Source organism: Desmodus rotundus, chromosome 13 (assembly GCF_022682495.2).
Source record: "Desmodus rotundus isolate HL8 chromosome 13, HLdesRot8A.1, whole genome shotgun sequence".
Lineage (NCBI taxonomy): Eukaryota > Metazoa > Chordata > Mammalia > Chiroptera > Phyllostomidae > Desmodus > Desmodus rotundus.
The window spans coordinates 83176391-83188936 of record NC_071399.1 but is presented as its reverse complement, the minus strand read 5'-3'; the positions used below and the strand labels follow the sequence as shown (position 1 = coordinate 83188936).

Below are 12546 nucleotides of genomic sequence, written 5' to 3'. Positions count from 1 at the left end.
TTAAAGATAATCTAAGTATAGATATTTTAAAAATAAATTTTAAATATTGAAAGTTCTGGCCTGGTGTTTTAAAATATTTTGAGTTCATAGGAAAGAAAACCACTACATATTTATCAAATGAAATAATTTATTGCACCTTTGTTATCTAATAAAATGGCTTACTTAAAAGCAAATCCTATTACTTTTGTGTATCCTTAAAAACATATTTATAGAAGATAGAAATGTATTCTGTTTTGTCAAGTTAAAGAGGACATTCCTATTTCAGGGATATAAAGCAGAAAGTCATTGGCATAATTGTCCGAAGAGAAGCACATAATCACCAGCTGAAATTTAACTTTACAACCTTTAAAACTGTGATTCATCATCCTAGGTTGAAAAATCTATAGCTGAGGTAAGTATAGTTTATTATTTTCCTCTTTAATTGAATGTTTCAGTTGAATGCTAGCAGGTTTTTTTAAATGAGCAATACTTTTCTGGAGTGAATTTAACTGCAAATTACAGACCAAAATAAGAAAATCAAATCAAATTTCTCAACTATCTAAAAGCAAAATTATTCAGTTCTTTAGGATTTTATACATATCTGAAACATAACCTGTAATTGTGTTTAAACTTTAGACTCTGTTGCCCCATGGCAGGAATGCTAAGGCAGTTCATTTAGCTGATAGGTCTCTAAGAGACCAATTGAAGCTATTCATCTCAAATGGTATGGAAGAAGTCAATCCAGGTGGCTTACTGAGTTATGTCTTAGCTTAATCACCAGGGCTGCAAAATGAGTCTGGTGGCATTTCATCTGGGACATAACTGTAGAAGAAACAGGCTTGTAGTGGAGATTAAAGATGCACTGATAGAACACTCTAATTTTTTTAGGCTGCCATTTAAATAAATATTTCTCGTTGTGTCCTATTTCTATCAATAACTGTAAACTTGTAAATATTCCCAGATTGCTCACAGCAGTGATGCTTAATTCAGAATATTGCATGATAAATCTCTGCTCAAATTCAGTAGCCCTCTAACTACCGAAATAAACACTTTCATTTCCAAGCTGTCTCAGAGTTTCCACACCAAGAGTTGCAAACAATAGGAAGACTAAAGTCTGTTCTTCTACTGGTTTCCCTTCCGAAAGATTTAAACATGTTAATGAACAGTGCTTGCCTGCTTCACAAAACTGTTCAAATAATCGCTGATCTCCTGCAGAGCTGCCACAGCTGTTGCAGAACCTCACAGGCCTCCAAAATAACTTGCTGGTTCTTCCTGTGCAAAGTGTACTCTCCAAGCCATAGGCAGGTTCTTCCCTCAACTCAGGAAGTCCAGAATAAGTTAAACGTGCAACCACAAAAGAAAAGGAATGCATAATAAGAGAAACAATGACACATGGTGCACACTTGTCTTAAACTATTTCCATCTTCCAGACTTCCTTGATTTAGAAACTTAGCGTTGATCCCCACGAGTCCTAGATGAGGTAAGTAAGTCTCCCTCTCCTTGTTACAGGATTTTTTTTGTCCAGGAAGGAGATGAAGGCGACTCAAACACAGGCATATTTTTGTAATGGGGAACTGGAATGATTTGTGATGTGTTGTGGAGTAAGATAACTGGACTTATTGATGGACTGGATGGGGAGGTGGTTGGAGAAGATCAAGTATCAGAGGGTCCTCTGATGGAAAGGGAGGTGGAAATACAGAAGGAATACCAACTCTTGTCATGATTTTGGAAATAGGGAGACCCTCTTCTACCCAGAGTCAGTGAAATAAATGCATTGACACTCCAGTTTTTACCCAACACTGCTTGGGCTATGCAAGTATAAAAGTCAGAGTAGATAGCAAGAGTAACTGATCACACAGTAGATAGCAAGAGTAATTCGATTTCTTGAATTAAGAAATTAAGAACTTTATTGAGTTAAGAACTTAATTCATCGAACTTTTAAAATTTGACCACTAAGTATTTTAAAAGTAAAATTGTTTTGATAAAGTTAAAATTTATTCTTTATCATAGAAGTTTTTTAATGTACATATTAAAGGACACATTGATTTATTTTAAGATAACACATTCACTTTTAGCAAACCATCTAACGGGTAAACCACTGTTGTATAAAGATGCTTTGAATAAGGAACACAAAGAGTTGTTTCATGTCTGAACCCTTAGTCTTTGACACTGAATTTTATGTACTGAACTTTGATAGTGTGGTATCCTACTAGAACATGGGATTTACTTATTTAACAATGCATTATGGTTCATTATGGAAACAAAAGAAGGTGAAGTTGAATACAACACTGACTTTCTTTTTGAAGCATTAGCTTAATACATTATTGCCACATGAAGGAAATATTTGATAGGTGGTTTGTTTCATATAAATGTACTATGAAATGGCCTTTGAAAATGGTACAGCTTTCTGTGATAAAAGCACAAGTCTCAAAAACTGCCATTCTTAACTGGTTTTATTGTCACATGCACTGTGAGAGATGGTAACATTTGAAAAGTAGAAAAGTGAAAAAACTTTGAAATTAGCATTTGATAAAGAAAGTAAGTTTGCTTAGCTTTCTGTTGGTCACGCTTGTCTTCATCCTGACCAATGAGATTAGTATTAGCCACCAATTTGACAGTTTCTTCATATACCATTGACTTCGAGCACAATGAAAAGACTGATCCTGTTTAAAATTAGAATCCTTGTTTGAGAGCATTTAGTGAGGTAATGATGGTTTTGTTGGCTTTGGCTTAATAAGAATTAGAAGATATCAATATATTCAATATTATTTACATATATTACATAGAACTATATTAGAAAATATCTAAGGATTAGCTAAATATAAATATATCCTATTTCTGTATTTTCTATAGAAATAGAAAACATCTAGAAATTATGGAAATAAATGTGAACATTATTATGTCAGGTTTTTATAGAACCAATAAAAATCTATATATTGAAATCTAAAACAATTCCAATGCCATGTATGAAATTAAAAAAAACATATTATTGGCTATATCTTTAAATATATCTAAGCTCCTTCAGTTTTATAGGTTTATGAAAAAGAAAATTAAACACCTAAATAAGAGCATTTTAAATTTTGCCCCTTATTATAAATCAAACTGGTGTGGAAAACTTATACGTCAGGAAAATTACTTATGTTTTTGACAGAATATGTTTCCTTCTTCATTACCCCCTATAAATATGGAAGGAGTTTTCTGTACAGAAAAAAATGTTAAAATTTTTCTCTGAAAGCTGTATCAGGCTGGGTTTTGCTGGGAGCACATTACTACAACTATGATAGGAATAAAGAGTTTCGTGTAGGAATTAGGGTTTCCACCAACGTGGAGGAGTTCAAGTTCTGAAGATTAGGAAGGTGGCAACCAGGAATCAGATACTGCAACAATAGCATGAAGTCCTGGGGTGGGGGAAGCAAGCCCACATCTTGGGGAAGGCTGCAAGCCGCATGGTGAGAAGTGTTCTGGTCACCTGCCCCCTTAGTGACCTTCTGGGCACTCTGGGAAGCCTGGCTTCTGCTTTATGTCCACCTTGCAAATCTCTCATTGGTTCCTTGCCATAGCAAATAGCTGCAAGCAGTACAGGAAAGGAATTCTGGGAAATGTAGCTGACAGCTTCTGAAAATTGATGTTACCAAGGTGACAACAACTGATCAGGGGTCAAAAATACATTGACACTGTTTTATTTTTACAGGATGTTAATTGACAGTATGTTAAAAGTTGAATAAATATATTGAATTTCCAACCTTATCAGTCTTTGTACAGAACATGGTAGTCCTGAAAGAAAGTGGCTATAGCATAGGGTCCCATGGAAAGGGGTGGAGACTACCGTGCCAGGGGCCTTGTGAGTGAAGGCTGTAACTTAAAGTAGCTATACACAGCAGAGTGGCAGAGATACTCAAAAAATGTCCCAAGTTCCTGAAATTGGGCTGCTGAACTTCAACTATTGGACCTTAATCCTTTTGATTTAAAGGTGTTTATTCCTCCTTTAAAATAAAAATGTCCTACAGTAGTTAGTCTAGAAGTAGTAGTTGGCTCTATCATTACAATCAATCAAAATTTGGAGAGGAGGTTTCAATGTGGGTAGAGAGGAATGAAGACATAAGACCGCTGGTTCACTGCATGAGGAGCGGAGAAGAAGGAAGCTGGGCATCCACACATACCTACTTCCTCTGCTTGACAATCATGTTTGAAATGAGCCCTAGGGGGTTCTTCACATTTTCTGACTTTCAGAACTACTTTTATTCCTTTTTTTAGCATAGATTATATATTTCCAAAATAACCATACAGTAGCATTATTGTTCTACCTTACTTTATGCACATATATTACATATATAGAAAAAGATAACTTGATTAAAAAGTGATAGTGCAAACAATATTATTTACCAACAGGACAAAGAACGCACTTGGTTTTCACAAATGGTATTGGCTGCTGTCTTGCAGAGGGAGACTATCAGCTTTTAAACCTCCTCTAGCCTAAACTGAAGTCTAATTACCTGCTAATGAGGCCATAAGAGTATAATGCTTTCAAAGTAGGTGAAAAGCCTATGGACACTTTTAGCAAAGCATCTCCCTGATACTAAAATTGTATTACCCATTACAAAATAACCAGACCTGGAGGAGCGATAGAAGACACAGTGAATCAAACTGTATTTCTAAGTGTTGCACATTTAGAGTATTTACCTTAGGACCCTGGAAAACATATGTACCTACAAACAATTCTCCTAGTCACAAGGGAAAGTGGAAAGAAAAAGAAAACATATAAAATACAATCTGTTCCATACATAATTAATGCATTTAGATAATTGAGTCATCCCATCCTCAAACTGTATTTCTCCTTGAAACCCATTCCAGGATGTTTTTTTTTAAAGCCTCAGGGGAAATAGATATAAATAGGTCTTCTACCTGGGCCTATTTTCATTTTACTGAATAGAAAGTATTTGTTTCTATAATTGCTTTACTGGTCCCAGGAAATGTTCTTGGTCCTGGTGAGCAGTTTGAGTCTGGTTAAAAGTTAGGAATTTAAAGTCTGTCAATTACATTTGGACTTTTATAATCACTGTCCTTAGATTAAAAACAAATCTAGCCCTGACTGGAGTGGCTCAGTTGGTTGGAGTATCGTCCCATGGACCAAAAGTTCAACAGTTTGATTCCTGGTTAGGGCACATACCCAGGTTGTATGGGTTTGATTCCTGGTTAGGGCACGTATGAGAAGGCAACCAATCAATGTTTCTCTCATGTCAGTGTTCCCCCCAACCTTCTTCTCTCTAAAAGCAATGGAAAAAAAAAACCCAAAACTGTCCTTGGGTGAAGATTAAAAAAAATCTATCAAGTGCCCATTTTTGTTTGTGGATGTCTCTAGTGCTCCAGAAGAAGACTAGTGAAATTGCCTTTTCACACAGTTCAGGGACAGGAAACTCTAGCATAGAATTGGAAGTGTGAGACTCATCTGACCACAGTAGATGGTGGAAAGCACACAGATTGGAAGTCAGAAGGGGGTGTTGTTTCATGCTGGCTTTCCTAACTAAAAGCATGACTATGAGCGTCTCATTTCAGTATGTTGTCCTTATGTTCCTTACTTGGAGTTTGTAAAATTACATAAGAGTTCCCTTTCAGTGCAACATTTTATGATTCTGTCACTCTGCTATGTGCAGAACCAATACTATTTGTGTGAAAAAGACTCAGAGAGACTGTGCTCCCAGGTAGGCTGAGGCTGCCATTCCTGATGGGGCCTAAAGGGATATATATATATAAATTCCTTTATATATATATATATTCTAGGGGTTCTTATGGAAGGGATCCCTAAAGATTTATAAAGGGGATGCATTATACCTGGGACCAGAAGAATCCCTATAGTGCCAAAAACCAAATGGAAAGACAGAGGTTTACTAATCAGTTAACATTTAATGAAGTTCCCCTCCACACTTAGAGAAGTAATACAAAGTAGCAAAGCCCAGTAGTGGTTAAGAATAAAGTAAGTGTTTTGATTAATTGTAATGTGTCAGTATTTGCTCATTAATTGTGATATATATACCATACTAATATATGATGTTAATAATGAGAGAAATTGAGGGTGGGGTATATAGAAACCCTATGTAATGTATTCATAATTTTTCCTGTAAATCAAAAGCTGTTCTAAAAATAAAGTGTGTTAAAGGGAAAATATCTTTTGGTTTTAAACGTTCCAAATCTTGTTCTCATCCACTCCCTACATATCTATTGAGCCAGAGAACCTCTAGCACTACACACTGAAATTACTATATCATCGGAGGAAAGTCCAGTGGGCAGTAAGAATATTCCTGGGAGCCATACGTTCACAGGATGCTAGTAATAATATAATATATTTAAAAATCATCTAAATCTACCACAGTAAATTCCAACCATAGGTATTGCCAACTCCACATTCCCTTTGCCAGACCCCTGAGATGTCAGCCACCACCCTAATGCTGCCCTACACGAGGGCAAGGGTGGTGGAGTACAAGTCGGTGTGCAAAGGGGCGACATTCTTAACGGATTGCAGTGAAAATCTGTTCATTCGGTGAATAGGAAACTAGACGGCAGGTCCAGCTTCTGAAGAATGTCAGAGTATCACATACAAATTGCAGCATCATTCAAAGACCATTATGCATCCTAGCTAGACAAACTATATTTAAAAAGTAACTGTGAAGATACTGTGGGGTGATCAAAACAAGGACCAGGAGGTATATAGTCCTTGAAAGAAGGGAAAGAGACTGAGAGAAATCCAGATCTATCCATATTTTTTCCACTAACCAGTACCTGTAAAATAGCAAGTAAACAGTAAAGACCTGTGAGTTCAGAGTTCAAGATCAAAAGAAGCCAGATAGTGAAAAAGAAAAGAGAAAGTCATAAATGAGTGTTCAATACCTGCAAACTACCCCCCAAAGCTTTGCCCTTTCTTGAAAGGTATCACGCTCCCTAATGTCAATGATATTACAAACTGATAGTAATCAATACAATATAGTATCAGCATAAAACCAGATACCATAGATCAATGGAATAGGACAGAAAGCCCAGAAATAAATCCATGGATATATGGTCAATTAGCTAACAACAAAGGAATCAAAAATATACACTAGGGAATGACCAGTCTCGTCATAAATTGTGTTGGAAAAACCGGATAGCCACATGCAAAGGAATAAAACTGGACCACTATCTTACACTATACACAAAAATTAACTCAAAATAGATTAGACTTGAATGCAAGACTTGAAACCATAAAACTTATGGAAAAACAGGTGGCAATCTCCTTAATATGGGTGTTGATGATTTCTTGAATCTGACATCAAAAGTAAAGAAACCAAAATAAAAATAAACAAGTGGGACTATATCAAATTGAAAAACTTCCTCACAGCAAAGGAAAATGCCAGCAAAATAAAAAGGCAACTTACCAAATGAGAAAATATTTGCACATCATATATCTGGTAAGGGATCAAATATATACAGAACTCATACAACTCAATAGCAAAAAACAAACAATCTGATTTCTAAATCGGTAGAATATCTGAATAGACATTTTTTCAAAGAAGACATACAGGTGGCCAACAGGTACATCAAAAGGTGCTCAATGTCTCTAGTCGTCAGGCCAGTGAAATCAAAACCACAATGAGACACTGCCTCAGACCTGTTAGAATGGTGAACATCAAGGACAAAAAATAGGGGTAGTGATGGCATGGAGAAAAAGGAACCTGTGTGCACTGTGGGTGGGAAGGTAAACTGGTGCAGCCACTTTAGAAAACAGCATGGATGTCCCTCACAAAATTAAAAATAGAACTACCGTGCAATCTAACAATTCTACTTCTGGGTATTTATTAAAGGAAATTAAAGCACTAACCTGAAAAGGTTATGCATGCTTATGTTCACTGCAGCTTCATTTACAACATCCAAAATGTGCAAATAACCTAAGTGTCCATAGAAAGTCCGACAGAGGAAGACAAATACTAGGCGATCTGACTTGTCTGTGGGTTGCAAAAAGGACTAAAGGATAGGTCGCTGCTTACCAGAAACAAGCCGTACAGGAAGTGAGGGACGTTGGTGAAGGGGGTCAAGGGCTACAAACTTCCAGTTATAAAATAAATAAGTCTTGGAGATGTAATGCACACTATGGTGACTATAGTAAATAAATTTGCATGTTTGAAACTTGCTTAGTAAAACCTTAAAAGTTCTCAACAGAAGAAAAAACCCTTATGTAAGGGAACAGATATTAACTAGACTTACTGTGATCCTTTCAAAATATATACAAATATTGAATCATTGTATCGTATATCTGAAACTAATGTAACATTATACCAATTATACCTCAATAAAAAAGGCCTGGGAGAGAAAGGAAACAACATTAAAGAGGAGGTCGTAAATTGGGGCTCAAGCTTGTAAATAATCTCCCTCCTAGAACCTTGACTTACTCTTGACCTATGCATACATTGAGGCAGACCTGCAACAGCTTGAAGGCTGAGAGAACTGAGTAGAGATACTAACTTATACTAAGTACTAAGGAGACAGAATTTAGAGTATAATTCCTGCCAAGTTATAAGTCTACTTGAAGACATTAACAAGGTAATTCTGAAATTTATATGGAAATACATACACTTAGAACAGACAAAACAATCTAGAAAAAAAATAAAGCAAATAGTAAGGGTGTTTGCCTCTTGAGTGTGGGATGTAATGGACAGGGGCACAGAGAATTTTCTGGGGTGATAGAAATGTTCTGTATCTTGATATGATCAGGGGTTACATGAAGGTATACATTTATCAAAATTCATTAAACTTATACTTTAAGTATGCACATTATGTTGTTTATAACTTTCCTTCAATTAAATAGAATATTGGAAAATAGTAAGGTCATTTCAACACATTCCTTATCTTTGCAGGAACTCACACAAGTTCGGAGCCCTGAACCTTAACCTTCAATAATACCTTTATGAAAAACCCGTCTTGCGGTGTCCCCATTGCGTTCTCGGATTTCTGTCCAAGCTGCGGCCATTGCAGGTCTGGGCAGTTCTCTCGGTTAGTTCCTTTACTTCCACCTTCTTCTCACCCACCTTAGAGGCCCTGTGAATATCTGGCTGATCCCGAGATCTCCTGAAGCTCTGAGAAATGTAGCAGGGTTGTCAGTGAGCTCAACTTCTATGCTTTTCTGGAGTCCTGTGGAGTCCTGTGGAGTCCTGTGGAGGTGGCGCACAGCTAAGTGACAGAGCTGGACTGCAAACCCATGAATACTGATCTAACATCTCTGGGCTCTTCCAGAACTTTTTTGTATGCTACAGCTTAGCAAGCTGTTTCCAGACCTTCCCAGCTGTTCCACTTAGGACTCCCCTGAGTCCTCTCTCTTATCCAAGTTCCTTCTGGCTTATTCTTCCATGAAACTTTTTTGTTCTTTATCTTTTTCTAATTAGTTTTGAAACAATGCTTCCCTGCACCCTTTTCACCGGGTCTGAGTTACCGCAGAGACGGAAAGAACAGCAGCAATATGTTGCCAGGGTAGGAGGTATGGGCACTTAAGAGAGAGAAATAAATGGAATTTAAATGTGTATGTCAGTTCAGGAATGGGCAGGAAAGAACCATGAAAATGGTTTTCATTAATCTTGCCTTTAATCAAAGCCTGTGTTTGAAGAGATGAGGTCCATCCCTCAAGTCAGAAGGCTAAGGGCTATGTAATCACCAGATATTAATCTGTGGTAGAACAGACTCTACTGTCCACATTGTTTTAAAATGGGGAGAATTCATCTTTCAAGGACACATTTTTAATTCTCCTTTTGGATAGATGAAATTTTATCTCTAGTGACTCTGGCATTCATTTGATTAGGTCTCATATTTTTCCAATGTTTCTTTGTATACAAATATTGTATAACAACCAATACATTAACTGATAATGAAAATTTTCATTAAAACAGACAGCTTGCACACAAGAATAAGTATAGTTCTCAGTAGTGTAAGAAAAGTTGTTTGTATTAGTGTTGGCATATGAGAAGTTACTATCATTACTTCATGAATTTCAACTCATTATGATGTTGCAATTTTAGGTGTATTTTATTAAGCTCAAGTATTCATTATGGTATAATATATATGAAAACATGTGTTCAGTAATATTTTATTGTGACTTATGACTATGAAATCAATTATTCTATTGTGACATGTAACTATGCAATCAAGTAGAAGTGAGTACTATTATTTAGCAGCATCAGAAACCTTTGTCACTGAAGAGTCGTGTAGCATGGAACACTGAAATCCTGATGTGGAAACTCAAAGTTAAGTGTTACTAATACCTTACTCAGAAAGGACAGTGTAAAATACTTGCATCATGTCTTACTGTCAAAGGGAAAAATTGCATCCTAAATACATTTTTAATAATTCATGCTTCAAAGTCAACAAGTACATAAAGGATGTAGTGAGCATGTCTAAATTTTATTATAAAACAAAATGTATTCATTTGTAAGAACTGTTTTAAAACAGAGAGAAAGAAAACCTATCAACTATAGCCTTAAAAAGATAATTCTCTGGGTAAAGAGGTAATCCATAAAAGACCTAAATAACTTTACTCAATTCCACTGTAATCAGGAATAAGACCACAACCGATGGTGGAAATGGCCAAAAATAGTAATACAAAAGATTGTTAAATGTGGCGCCTGCTCTCTGAAAAAAAAAAATCAAATCTTACTCTGTGTTGATTTCAAGGGGATTTCACTTACTGATTCTTCATGGAAGTGGAAAAGAGTTCTTCAGATGCATGTGGTGTCCTCTGGGTCTCCCTGGTTTCTGTAGCGTAATGGCTAAATGGGTCTGGGTCTGGATTCCCAGCAACTAAAGCAGGACAAGGTGTCACTGTCATTTTGGGATGAAGAGCTGCTACCTGTTAGGTTGTAGGTCCTTTGATGGCCACATGGGGGCAACAGGATGTTAACAATATCGTCACTTCTGAAGGTTCTTCTGTACCTGCGGCTGCCTCCTGGCTTATTCAGGGCAGAAGAAAGGTTTTCTCAAGTGGAAAAAATCTCCATGGTTTATGGCCCTGAAGCCTGCCTTTTGCTACGCCCCTAGGAATTCAGAAAAAAATGTGTTTTTCTTCACAAAGTCTGGTATTCAAGGACTTGTCTGACACACTCTCAAAAAACTTGCTTTGGGTGCCAGAGGTTAAATCATAGACTCTGCTTCAATGTCCTTCAACCTTCTTTGTCTCTTTTTTCCTCCTCCCCAGAGATGAATGTCTCAGGAATGCGGAGAAGATCAGGACAGGAAACTGCAGGCAAAGAGCACACTAATTATAATAGTCACGTTAAGTCTGTATTATACGCCTTTGTTGGAAATGTCGGTTTGAATTTCTGACTAATTTGTACTTAGGTACTTATGAGAAAAATTATCTATTTATATTGTAACAAACTTTGTAATGTAATTTTTTAAATGTTAAATTGCTTTCCAGAAAGCTTGTGAGAGGGAGCCAGACTGAAGCTACCTTATTGATCTTATCTTGGCCAACTGAGCAAGAATGAGAGATATTGAGAGAGCTGTTCTTCACTGTATTTATGTAAAATGAAATTGAACATTGGACTCTTTTTCCAGGTTCATTACTCATAATTTTGTCTATTCCTGACTGGCTTTTTTTTAAGATGGACATTTTTGTGCTTTTGCTATCAATTTTTATGAGCTTTTTATACATTAAGGATCTCAAATATTTGTCATTTCTTACATATTTCTTACAACTCCTTATTTTCCTATAGTCTTATATTTTACTTTTCTGATTGTACTATTTATTGTAATTATAATTTCCATAATCTTTTTAGACTTTAATTCTGTAAGTAAATGAACCATAACTGTCTCATGCTTTAGTTTATCCCAAGTACTTTAAAACAGTAACTATAAATATATGTTACTTAATAAATACCATTAAATAAATAAATATTTGAACATTTTTCAGTTCTAAGAAACTTAGTCTGTATTAATGCAAATCCTATAGTAACCTAAGGGAAGCTAAAAGTAAAGAATCAAAAGATTAAAAAGTAGACTCAATTTTTGGTACACACAGTGTTTTGTTTTACCTAAATAATTTTTTCTCTTTTCAATTGTAAGAATAATTTGTATTTTTTATATAACTTATTGGAATTTCAAAAAGGAAATTGAAAAAGACTAAATAGTTTCATGATCAAACGTAATTGTTATTGATATTTTATATGATCTCCCTTTCTGTATGAACACATTTTGCATTTTGTTTACATTTTTTGTCCTTGTGAACATATTGAATGTGTAAATGATTATCCTTTTCAAAACTAAGCATATATAACATTGCTTTGGGGACTCCGATGAGCAATCTTCCTAATATGTGCCAAGGACGATCACTTTATCTGAATATATTTTGTTTGTAGATTTGCATGGACAACTTCCTCCTCCAGCTCTGCAACGTCTCAGTTCCTCCTATCAGCATTAGATTCACAGAGTAGTTTTAATTGATAAACTGAGGCATTAAACAAAGAGTGCATTTGAGCAAAAACCAATTCAAATCAGGCACCACCAAACTAGAAACTGTTAGGAGTACTCTACTGATAGGGGTTTGAGAGCGAGACT

General features: G+C 35.9%; 1 long non-coding RNA gene across 1 annotated transcript in view; it reads left to right on the top strand.

Annotated features, from left to right (window-relative positions):
- Positions 1-12169, top strand: part of LOC123480686 (uncharacterized) — a 34683-nt gene extending 22514 nt beyond the window's left edge. Inside the window, exons 2-4 of the long non-coding RNA XR_006656765.2 lie at positions 266-391; positions 8862-8997; positions 11408-12169. This is a non-coding gene — a long non-coding RNA (uncharacterized lncRNA). The remainder of the gene's footprint in view (positions 1-265; positions 392-8861; positions 8998-11407) is intronic.
- Positions 12170-12546: the final 377 nt, after the last annotated feature.